The sequence below is a fragment of the Falco biarmicus genome, chromosome 2, assembly GCF_023638135.1.
Source record: "Falco biarmicus isolate bFalBia1 chromosome 2, bFalBia1.pri, whole genome shotgun sequence".
Classification (NCBI taxonomy): Eukaryota; Metazoa; Chordata; class Aves; order Falconiformes; family Falconidae; genus Falco; species Falco biarmicus.
The window spans coordinates 15,842,314-15,854,206 of record NC_079289.1 but is presented as its reverse complement, the minus strand read 5'-3'; the positions used below and the strand labels follow the sequence as shown (position 1 = coordinate 15,854,206).

The window sequence follows — 11,893 nt, the reverse complement described above, 5'->3', positions numbered from 1 at the left end:
GTTATATAAAAACGAGAAGTAGGTCACACACTCGTCTTCATCAGCAATAAGATATTTTTGAGGCCAGGTTTGTACTGCCAGGTCTGAGGGTTTGCAGCACAGCCAGGTGGCACAGGTTGAAGCTGCAGTTTTGCAGCTCACAAGCTCCCTGCTCAGGGACCTGCTCTCCCAGGCTTTGGCCAGGGGTCCCACATTGCTACCAGAGTCCAGACTGGCCAGGACATCGAGGGTGTGTAAGGCAGCAGAGTTGGAGCAGTTTCAAGCTTCACATACTTAAGCCCTTGCCCTTTGCAAAACAACTTAATTATGTCCTCTTGAGGCCTTTCATAATGTTCTTTCACTTTTCCTTTCTCTGTACTGCAGTTTGCATTAGTTTTTAAATACATAAACTAAGCATTAGCAATTACCTTACCAAAAAAGGAGCAAATTTTAACTCTTCTTGTCAGTGTTACGTGTCTTTCTCAGGTACAGCTAGTAGGGGCTGGGGCTCAGGAATGCATCCAAGGCAGAAGATTGACTCTGGAAGAGGAAAAGATAAGGACAATCTTAAAAGATTATCCAGGCACTTTTAAAGGTTGAAAGAAAGAGGGCATAGCAATTCTCACACTTGCTTCTGTCCTGGTTTCAGCTGGGATAGAGTTAGTTTTCTTCCTGGTAGCTGGTGCAGTGCTGTGGTTTGAATTTGGTGTGAGAACAACGTTGATAGCACACTGATGGCTTTGGTTTGTTGCTGGGTGGTGTTTATACTGAGCCAAGGACTTTTGTGTTCCTTGGGCCCTGCCAGCGAGAGGGCTGGAGGGGCACGGGAAACTGGGAGGGGGCACAGCTGGGACAGCTGACCTGAACTGGCCAAAGGGATATTCCATACCATGGGATGTCATGGTGAGTATATAAACTGGGGGAAGAAGGAAGGGGGGGACATGTGGCATTATGTCATTTGTCTTCCTGAGCAACCGTTACCCATGACGGAGCCCTGCTCTCCTGGGGATGGCCGAACACCTGCCCGCCCATGGAAGTGGTGAATGAATTCCTTGCTTTGCTTTGCTTGCGTGGGCGGCTTTTGCTTTACCTATTAAATTGCTCTTATCTCAACCCTCAAGTTTTAGATTCCGTTCTGATTCTCCTCCCCATCCCTCTGGGTGAGGGGGAGTGAGTGAGCAGCTGCATGGTGCTGGGTTGCCGGCTGGGGTTAAACCATGACAACTTCTTTAAGCCAAAACAGGAGATTGTCATTATATGTTGTACTACTTCTGGATGAAGCCACCTCAAAGGACAACATCAAAGAAGATCTCTGTGTTACGGAACTTCCTTCATAAAGCATATTCTAGGTGATTCAGAAATGTTTGAGGAGGTGATTGATCTCTGGAGGGCAATCGTGAATAGTATCAAGAAAAGTGAGAAAGGTTGACAGAGTAGCAATAGGATGTCCTTTAGAAGGCTGCTAATCAGAACACCATAAATTTCATCAGTAGCTTCCTAGACAGTTTTGATGGCTTTTAATGGCCCTTTCATTAGAGCGAGGAAAATTTATCAAGTCCTCTAGGCTTGAAAGTTACTTCTTTCCTCTAGAACCACAGAGACACTGTGCACATAGAGACACTGTGTGGGAACAGAAAAAAGTTGTAAAGCTATGGTGGGGCTCTAAGTACCAGAAGTTATTTCTGCAGAGAGGTATGGTGAGTGGGTGTGTAAGCTGCACAGGAGAGCTCTCCACCCAATTTTTAGATTCATCTCACTCAGTTAGGGATACTTAACACAACTCTGTGAGTAGAGTCATTATCAAAAACTCCCTCAGGGGATTGCTTAGCTCATCTGCTCCAGCTCTTGGTCTTTCCCTGAGCCTGTCCATCTCCTTCCAGGACCAGGGAGGGGGTCTCTGCCTTAATGCACCTCAGGTGTCTGTTTTCAGGGTAGGAATTCAGTCCTCGGCAACCAGACAGCCCCTGCAGAGTCCCGTCGGCCTTGCCAGGGTCTGGCCCCATTTCAGCTGCACAGAGCCAGCAGTCCCCCATTTTGCGCTTGGATGGCACAAGGCATGTTGTGCTCGGGGGAACCTTCTGGTACCAACACAGTGTTCCTCAGCAGGAAACGTTTTCAGCAAATATCTCAAGCATACGAAATATTTATAACGTCTTCTTTCACAGCTCTATTATTTTGCCAGTCCTGTGGAAGGGGGTTTATTTTTTACACATGTGATGTCCCACCTGCCTTGCAGTGCTGCAGGTCATACCCTAAACCCTGTGTCAGCCCCACACAGAAGGCTGTCTTCAATGACAGTAGACACCTCTCTTCAGGATTTCCAGGGTCTTCACCATCACCTCTGCTTTGTCCTCATTTGTGGAAGTGTGTGGAGAGGGTGATTGGACATGGAGGGAAAGCGGACCCAATATTAGAGTAGATCTGATGTTGAGTCTCAGAAGTTCTTGCCACCAATGGAAGATATGGAGAACAAAGGACCCTCTCCTCTGACTGGGAAAGCCATCACAGAGTTTGATTTAGAAAACCTCAGTGCTTTGTAAAATCTTACAGTAAGTATAAAAGGAGACTGTGAAATATGAAGTAATCAGGCATTTCTCTGAAACAGTGGAAATTGCTGAATAAAAATGGCATGCAAACACCTTGGCTCAATTTCTATAATGAATTCAGCAATGCTGAGAAAAGTGTTTTCATTTCCTTGTGGGACTACCATGTTTTTGTGCAGGCAAAATGAAGTTTCATCCAGGTGAGAACTGTGTCAAAGAAAAACTGCATAAACAGAGCACTGCTTCATCAGACAGGGAGTTACAGCCCTGACCTTTTAATTTTGAAGGACTCGGCCAAATGGAAAGATGATGGCACTAGAACAGCCTCCCTAAGTACATGCTCCTGTACAAACAAGTACAAAAAAATGCCTAGAAAGCAAATTTTCTACTTCTGGTCTACAGTCCTGTAACCCTCTGTGAATGTTTTTCCCCTTAGGTACTTCAACAACCCATCTGAAATCAATACAAACTTTGAATGGATAACATTAAAGACATATGCTTTGTTTTTGGAGAGTAAGACTATGTTTTAGTAACCAGAGGTTAATGAGCTTATAAAAAGAACTACAGGTCTGGTTTCCCCTCAGTCATATTTCCATGTTGCAAAACCTGCACAAGGATGGAACCACATGAAAGACAGCACTGATTTTTTTTTATGGCAAAAACACTGTTACACTTGTGTTCTCTTGCTAACTAGAAACTGTGAGAACTGATGAGTCAGGGACTGGAAGGCTTTATAAAGCAAACAAGTCCTAAAGAAAAGTGAAGCAGTTGTGTGGCACACTACAAAAAGGACTTTTTCTAAAGGCCAGTGAAAATGAGAATGGAGACCCTCCCGTTTCTCCTGTTACTATGTACAGCACTTTCTTGTGCTTTTCCTGCAGCCATAAGGCAGAAGGAAGGCGGCATGCAGCTTATCCAGGTGAGGAGGGTAAACCTTGGGGGAGATCTTTAGCAACTGTTGAGCATCCATTGCAGTCTCTGGAACTAGTATATAGTAGCTGAGGAGCTAGTTCTGCAAATTCTAGCAGAATGAATAAGGTGACTATTTTTCAAAATAGAGGGGGCTGCATTCTGTACCATGACAATGACTTCTTCAGCCCTGACTCATTTTTCTCTTTTTTTGTAGAGAACTAAAACTGATGATGCATTCACTCATGTGTTGATTCTACAAATAAACAAACTCCTGAGTCAGTCTACATTTGACCTGTAGTTCAGGTGGAAATACAGTTATTTATGTGACTTCTGTCATTATGAGACATAACTCTTCATAAAATAAGGATATGATTTTGTCTGAATTATTACTGTCAAAAAAAAGTGGGGAAATGGGGTACTACTTACTACTGCTGACATTTTGTATTCAGTCATATATTTCAAACAGCTGCACTGTGTGCTCTAAAGGACTCTGGGTAACCCGAGAGCGCAGGGTAAGTGGAGGGTACATTACCAGAAAATAATCAATTAATTAGAGAAATACTCATTTTGACCATTTTCTGAGTAAACTGCAAAACTTTTATGGTGATAATATAATGCAAAAAAAATATTATTAAGAGAAAGATATTCATACAGGGTTTAACAAACTCTATTACGCATGCTCCAATGGAACAGAAAGAAGAGTAGTAAAGGTACATGTCTGAAGGAGTGTTAGTATAATTCCTGAAGTGCTTCAAAAGCAAACACAACTGATTGTCCTAAAATCCCTCCCCACTATCCCCCGCCTCCCCCCCCTTCCCCCATTAGAAGTACCTAGAAAATTATGATTTTCTTTAAGAAAGGTGGAGAATCTTTCATTCTGAAAAGTAATAGTCCAGCGGCCCAAAAAAATTAAAGAAATGCAGGAATTCTTTGGGCTGGAGGTGATGGGCAAACTGGATTCTGGCACTTTGGACCTGGTACAGAAATGCTGCTGTGGATTTTCTGGTGCAGCTGGGTTCTCCACCTTTACAGAAAGGCCAAAATGGGCAAAACAAGTTTTGACATATAGGTAATTATAGTGGAACTCTTAATGTAAACAGAGTGTGTTACACAGCATAAGTTGTAAAAACACAGCTGGTTTTCTATCTTATATTTTAAAGGATATTAAAATACACACCAGACCTGCAAGCAGCAGATGTCAATGCAGCCATCCAACAGGCGTTGTGTTTGGAGCAGTGTGACCCCACTGAAATTCATCAAGAAGGGCAGAGGTGATGCAGACATTATGATCTCCTTTGCAGCCAGAGGTAAAACTCTATGCAAGCATTATGAGTTATTGCCAAGTTACTGCCTATATGGAGCAGCTGCGCTGAAGCACTAGTGATTTCTCCCCGTACATGGCATGTGCAAAGGTCAGTGTCCAGCTGCGCCAGCAGACAGAAAAACACAGTACCTGCTCAAGATGCTGTGGCTATAGTTCTTGACAGTCTTTGAAGAAGGGTATAGAGGCAGATGAAAAGGAGGAGGGAGAAAATAAATGTAACGAGCTGCCTGTAGTTCACTGGATCTATACCTAGTATATGATGCCCAACGCATGCACAAACCGCAAGAGGCTCAGTGCTTGCAGGGTATACCCAAGCCTAGAGCGTTATGGAGCAGATAACTCTAGTTACGCTCCTGGGATTAGACATGTGCTTTGTGTGAAATAAATAAATTCTAGACAGACTCAAGGCATATAATTCTGGCACTGCCCTCAGGGTAGGCTTACCAGCAGCCTTCCCTCTCTCATTACCAACCATGCACACATGCACACTTCTAGTCAGCTCCTGTGTTCCCACCCAAACATACCCACTCACCCAGGCTATGTAGAGTGAGCACATAACCTCTGTGTCCTTAAATCCTTTTCTGGAGACTACATTCAAGGTCTTACAGTCTTTCCAGGATCTCGCTTCTGCCATCAACACTTAACTTACCAGTCAGATTCAAGTAACCACCTGATGGTTGCTGACACAGAGTTTATGAATGTTTTTAACTTATGAGCAAAAAAGGAAATACATTTCAACCTAAAACACGTGTTCCTCTTCCCTTGCAGCAGCAGCAGCGTGTAAATGCCCAGCTATTTCTTGAGGAAACCAAGATTTCACTCCTGATGCATCAATTCAAATTTTCCTAAGTTTTCCCTATGAAAAATAGAGCTTTTTGCAAATCTGTATGGAAGGGGAATTTGGAAGTTTACAAAATCAGAACAGAGCGCTCTGTGCACGGCTGAGATCCACTACTTCCTTAACCCCCGTCAGCTGTGCATGGGACTTGCTCCCCACAGTGACTTCAACTCCCTTTCATGGCCCAGGAGAGTCCATTACTCCCTGAGCACGCAGCAAGGACTTTGGTGGAGTTGCTTGCTTTGTTGAGGATGAAACCTGGACCAAGAGCAAAGAGGGTAGGAAATTAAGATCTCCAAGCCCTTCCTGAAGCAGGCTGCAGGTGAAATCAAGGGTGCAGTGTCTTTCTTCTCTCTTCCTTAATAAGTGCTTAAAAATGGTGCTGATTTCAAGGACCATTGGGCATCTGGTTTCCATAGGTGTAAAAAGTCTCTGAGCCCTCTGGTTTAAAATGTTAAGGCCTCAGCTGAACTTCTGCCATGAACTCAGTAGAGACTTGTTTGGGTGGGTTCTGAGGGACATGGTAGCTCCCTTCTCTCCACTCCTCCAACCTCCTTGTCTCTCCCCATGCAGTTACATCACTTGCATTGGTCCAGGGTCCTTCTCCTGTCACGACGGAGGGAAGACACAGTCACTCAATATGAGTGATCAGCAGACTTCGTTTATTGTACCTTACAGTCACCTTTTATGCCTTCTTATAAGTAGCTCATACATATTACAAAAGTTAAGCTCATTATTGGTTAGTTGCCTAAATACCAAGCCCACCCCTAGTTTCTCTTCTGTAGTTATCTGTTCCCACCTGCAACATTCTTTTCCCACCAAAATCTTCCTGTTACTGTGTAACAAGGACAGCCAAAGACAGTGTATTTTGCTTTACTTCAGATAAGCTGAGAGCGATGTGCATTTTTGTCCAGCCAGCTAGACTATGTCTATGTGACCCTTTTCAGCTAGCCAGTTATCCACACTTCTCCCACACTGATTTCTGCAGGATCTACAGACTGTTTCCTTGTGCTCTACTGTAATGATTTAATTATTTTTCTTTCTGATCAGAATTCCATCTGCAACTGAATTTCCTATAATAGATTCATTTGCTTAGGCAAGCAGTTATGAAAACTTCTGATCCTTCAAGTTTTCAGGACAAATGAGAAGGCACAGTTCTCCTGTTATGTGTTCTGTTTGCTGTTTTCAGCTACAAACCTGTTTTATGTTGCTGCCCATGAGTTTGGCCATTCACTTGGACTTTTCCATTCCAAAGACCCCAATGTTCTGATATACGCAGTGTGCAGGAAATTTGACCCTTCAGTATTCCCTCTTCATCAAGATGATATTAATTACCTCTGTGGTAATTGGCAGTTATTGATCAACTAGTGCTTATAATCTCAAAACCTTTGGAATACCTTTTAGTGACATTTTTGTGTATGGGATGTACCTGAATGAGTTCTTTAATTTCTTCCATAAATGGCATCTTTTGGGACCATCTTCTAATACCCACAATGATCAAAGGGAATCTGCTCAGATGAAAGACCCAACTGAGCCAAAAGATCCCTCACTGCCCAACACCTGAGGCCCTGATTTAACTTTTGATGCTGTTACCACTTTCTGTGAAGAAATCGTTCTTTAGGGACAAGTAAGTCAGCTTTCTGAAAGTAAAATGGCTGGGTGTCATTTTTAAATTATACCCCACAGCATGGAAAAGTAACTTTACCCAGAATATCAGCCATTCCAGACAGAAAGGTGAGACAGGGAATCAGGGTAAGAGGTGGGAGTCAAAAACCACGAGGATGGTGGAGAGATTAAGAGGGATAAGTATAAGGAGGAAGATCACCTTTGAAACAGGGTATGTTCTGAATAGGATGGGGAAAAGTGGCTCCTCTGGAAACATGGGCTGTTTTCACATTAGGTTGCAAGCAAGTCCCAAGTGTTTGGCATCTGGGAGAGTTCAGCTTTGGTAAAAGGCACAACCAGCCCTGGGACACAGCACCTTCATTACTGTCCTCACTTGCAGAGAGTTAAGGGTTTGCAGGTCCTAACAAAATAGCTGCTTAAAAAGCCCCTGCAGTGGTGATTTAGTACAATAATAAAAGTAAAATATAACTGATTCAGTGCTAAATTCAAACTGTCCCTCTCTGGGGCATGACAGCCCAAAGACTTCAGGAGAAGGGATAGAAAAGCTGTTTTCCCTCCTTTTCACGTGGTAGGGTTGTGCTTCCCCTGCTTCAGATCCTCCCCAAAATCAACATTAAAGCAAGTTTTGACCTCAGAGTTTGGAGTCCACAAAGCCAGTGAAGTGTTGTTTTGCAGAAGATCCTCACGTACACTGATTGTTTCTCCAAGCTGTTGTTGGTAAACCCAGGGTGGGGTTTCATTCCCAAAATCTTACCCCATACCAGCCATGTGAGCCAGGCCTCTCTAGGCTCCCCTTCTGCGTAAGGGAAAAAAACTCTGTTTTGACAAAATAGTTTGTCTGACCTATTTTAGATGTCTGCACCAAGATGAGAGGAATGCCACCATGGAAATAACTTTCTTTCCATCGACATTGCAGGGAGCTTAGGGTGACTAACGCAGGATACATGGCTGGGTTTAGTCAGATAAATCCTGCCCTTGTTGCCATGATGTGGTTTCATGCATTAATGTGTGTGAACATCTGATTTGATTTAAAACCTGTTCTGTATTTACATAAGGCATTTTTTGTGCAAGAATCCTGCAGTTAGAAGAGCTGATTGTAATTTAATATCTTCATTCTGGCCACGGCTGCCACCTGGCGTTATGCTGCATATGAAATTCCTGAAAAAGACAAAACCGTCATTTTTAAAGGTAAAATGTTGTATTTTTGTTTTCCTATATTGTCTTTCCAAGTAACCTTGAGAGTTTGTGTCTGGCTTAAAAAACACTTAAGCTCTTTCTGTAGGATTCCATAAGCTTTAGTTTAGTCTTACAAATTGGTGCATTTCAATCACAGAGATAACAAAAATATTATCCAAGATAAGGAACATGCATCTTATTTTTTAATGTCAATACAGAAAAGTTTCTCTGCCAAAATAAATGTCATTATTTTCCTTTTTTACTGGAAAATTATCTATTGAATTTTAAAATGATTGCATGTGCTTCTTCCTAGTTCATGGAAAACTAACATAAATATGAATGAAGACTGAAATTTCAGTTTTCAAAATATGTGGTGCAAAGAACTATTGCAATTTTTTGGGGCTCTAGAACTAATACATAGAACGTTTTCAAGTAACCAGTATTTTCTCTCTGCATTTTTCCATCCGAAGATTAATTTTCATGAAAAGGATTGTGTCATTCCCAGAAGAAGATTCTGATAAGATCTTTACATGAACTTTTCTTGATAGGGGATGAATTCTGGGTTGTGAGAGGAGATACCATACTTCCTGGATACCCCCAAAAAGTCTACACCCCATGCTTTTCAAAAGGTGTTACCAAAATTGATGCTGCTTTTTATAACAGAAACGAGGAGAAAACAGATTACTTCATAGTGGACACATTTTGAAAGTAATATTTCCTGTGCTACTTTCCTAAATAGGAGCAAACATAATCACATGATCAATATCCTGTCATGATTTATGATGCGTTAGTCACGCACTTTTAGTAATCCCTTTCAGTGTCACAACTAGCTATGGAAAAACATTTGAAAGGGAGGCGAAACAGTGCTTTTGGATTTCTTTGGAATTAATTTAATTAATTAACAGTTCATTTATCTATATATTTATTAATTTTTATTTAACTGCCTTGGGGGAAAAAGCCATCCTACTGGTCCACAAGTTAACTCAGGAAACCAGTGGGAACCTCACTATATATCAAAACCATCTCTGTGGGGTAAGAAGGAATGTGCAACCACTTTCCCAGTTACTGATCTATAGTTTCATAAAGTTTCTGGTAAATGCCATGTACTGCAAAGAATTATCTGCTGTGCATGGTTATTATTTCCTCTTCTCAACCCAATTCCTACTGCTCAGGTTTGTGTTATGGGATATAGGTGTCTAAGAACTGAAGGAGGTGCTTCTGTAACAGAAGCAGTAGATAACCTGACCCTCTCCAAATGAATGACACAACTTCTCTCTTTCCTGCCACCACAATGCCCAATTCATCATACATACAAAGATCATCCTGGAGCAACTATTCAGCCACACATTTGTAGTTTAAGCAGAAGATCAGACTTCCAGATTTCAGTTCAGACTCTCATAGCCTGAAGGACTTCAGCTGAGCCGTTTGCCCTATCATTAAATCTCTTACTGAGCAAAGGTCAGAAGGAAAATGCTTTCAGAAGCCTTCTTATTCCAGCACTGATAGACAAACTGCAATTCATTAAAATGTAACAACCTGCTATAAGTAACTTAAGTAAAATGACTTAAAATAACTTACAGTTTAAAAAAAAACCCCACATTTTTTTCCTGATAAACATATCTTAACAGAGAGGCAACATGAAAGCAATCTTTTTATAATCCTACAAATCTGAAATTTGAGATAAGGTTACCTACCTCTCCTTTAGGTTCAGTCTCTTAGCAAAAATATTTAGCAGATTTATGATGATGCTTCAAATATTAGGTATTCTTAGTCATATCCTGACTTGATGTAAACAGAAGCAATTCTTCCAGAGCAGCTAATAATGTAATAATAATTTACGGCATATCATTCCTGTCTCAACACTACCTAAATGACACTGAAAGTCTTTAACTGTAACTGAGTTACTTGTTGGTAGGAGAAGGTAATGAGATGAGCTGCACTAATTATGAGTTGTTTGCAGTTTTCATTGATACCAGGTTGTTTATAATTTTTTCCAGTTGTGATAAAAGAAGTTAGCCCACATACAGGAAGCCCGTACTGATAAGAGATGCATTTCCTGGAACTAATGGGAAGGTTGATGCTGGTTTTCAACATGACAGTGAGTAACTGTTCTTAATAAAATCTGTATGAAATGCTCAGGGTCATATTGCTGAGAGTTCTTGGACAGACAAAGGCACTTCTAAACACTGCTTATAGCCCTTAGGATGACCAACAAGACCCTGAAACAGTCACGTAACACTCCCATACTTCACTTTACCCCCCTGAAAAACAGTGATGATAGTCCTCTGGTGACAGCTTCACAGCTGGAAAGGCCAACCCTAAGGAACAGATAGCTATCTCTGTATTCATGTTGACATGCACTTCACACCATGAAGAGCACCACTCAGTACAGTGGTGTCCCACCGAAATAAGGTCTGCTTGCTGTGAGCAAGGCTATCACAGCCTGGCCCTCTGACATGAAATCGCACTGCTTTGAGAATAATAATCGGCGCCAGCTTCTGCTGCATGAGGGAGATTGTTACTTAGAGAGATGCTGGGACAGACCGAAGGGTACATCCACACTATCAAATGGCACAGCTTCCCAGTTGTCTCCTTGCTCCTTATCTCCTGATCATCAAGACCCATGCATGTTAGTTGTTTCCCAGCAAATCTATCAGCTTCGTCCAAAATGAGTCTTGCATGTGGTGCTGGGGATCCTTAACTGCAGCCATCACTCCTGGAGGGCAGTGTGGGCAGGGCTGCCCTAGACTGGACCTCCCCTCCCCTGCACAGCATCTGGTAGCACCCCACCAAGCTTGTACCCACTCTCACCTTGCCATGCTCTGTGCCGCACTCCTGGTTGTGCAACACCTACCCACAGGTGGCCAGAAATACACCCTTCTGGAGTGTTTCAACACAGCCACTGCGTAACAGCAGATATTTTAAACTGCAGAAACACACAGGATAAATTTTTTGTAGGGTCACCTCGTGGAATTCATTAAGAATGTTATGCACTCTGTGCATGGCTGGCTTGCTATGGGAGGTGTCCCCATGCTGCTGTGCATCATTTTGTAGAGGTTACACCTGGGAGCAGGTGCTGGTGACAGCATAAGTGTATCCAAAGTTTTTTTGAGCTTTTTCTAGGTGTTGTTAAAGCATACTAATCTTTACACCTGCAAGATCCGGGTTTTCCCCCTAGACTTCCTTTATTTCTTCCGTGGAAGAAAGCAATTTGAGTTTGGCTGTGATAAGTAAAGACAAACTTCTGGTTTCCATGTTAAGACAATGAAATCTGTAATGGTGTTGGAAAGAATGTAGTGTTATTGCACTAGAAACACTTCATCTTTTCTAAATATATGGAACGTATAGGTACTTCAGTGTTAGTCAACAAACCTCAGCCCTGTACAGTCTATGTTTCTGTAAATAACAGAACAGTATTTAACATACTGATGTATATATATGTACATAATTAACATCAGGATTGCTTGTTTACCAAAGAACAATGCAGTCTTTAAT

At 42.0% G+C, this 11,893-nt stretch overlaps 1 pseudogene; it reads left to right on the top strand.

Annotated features, from left to right (window-relative positions):
* Positions 1–2,432: 2,432 nt before the first annotated feature.
* LOC130144297 (stromelysin-1-like) lies at positions 2,433–11,632 on the top strand (annotated as a pseudogene).
* Positions 11,633–11,893: the final 261 nt, after the last annotated feature.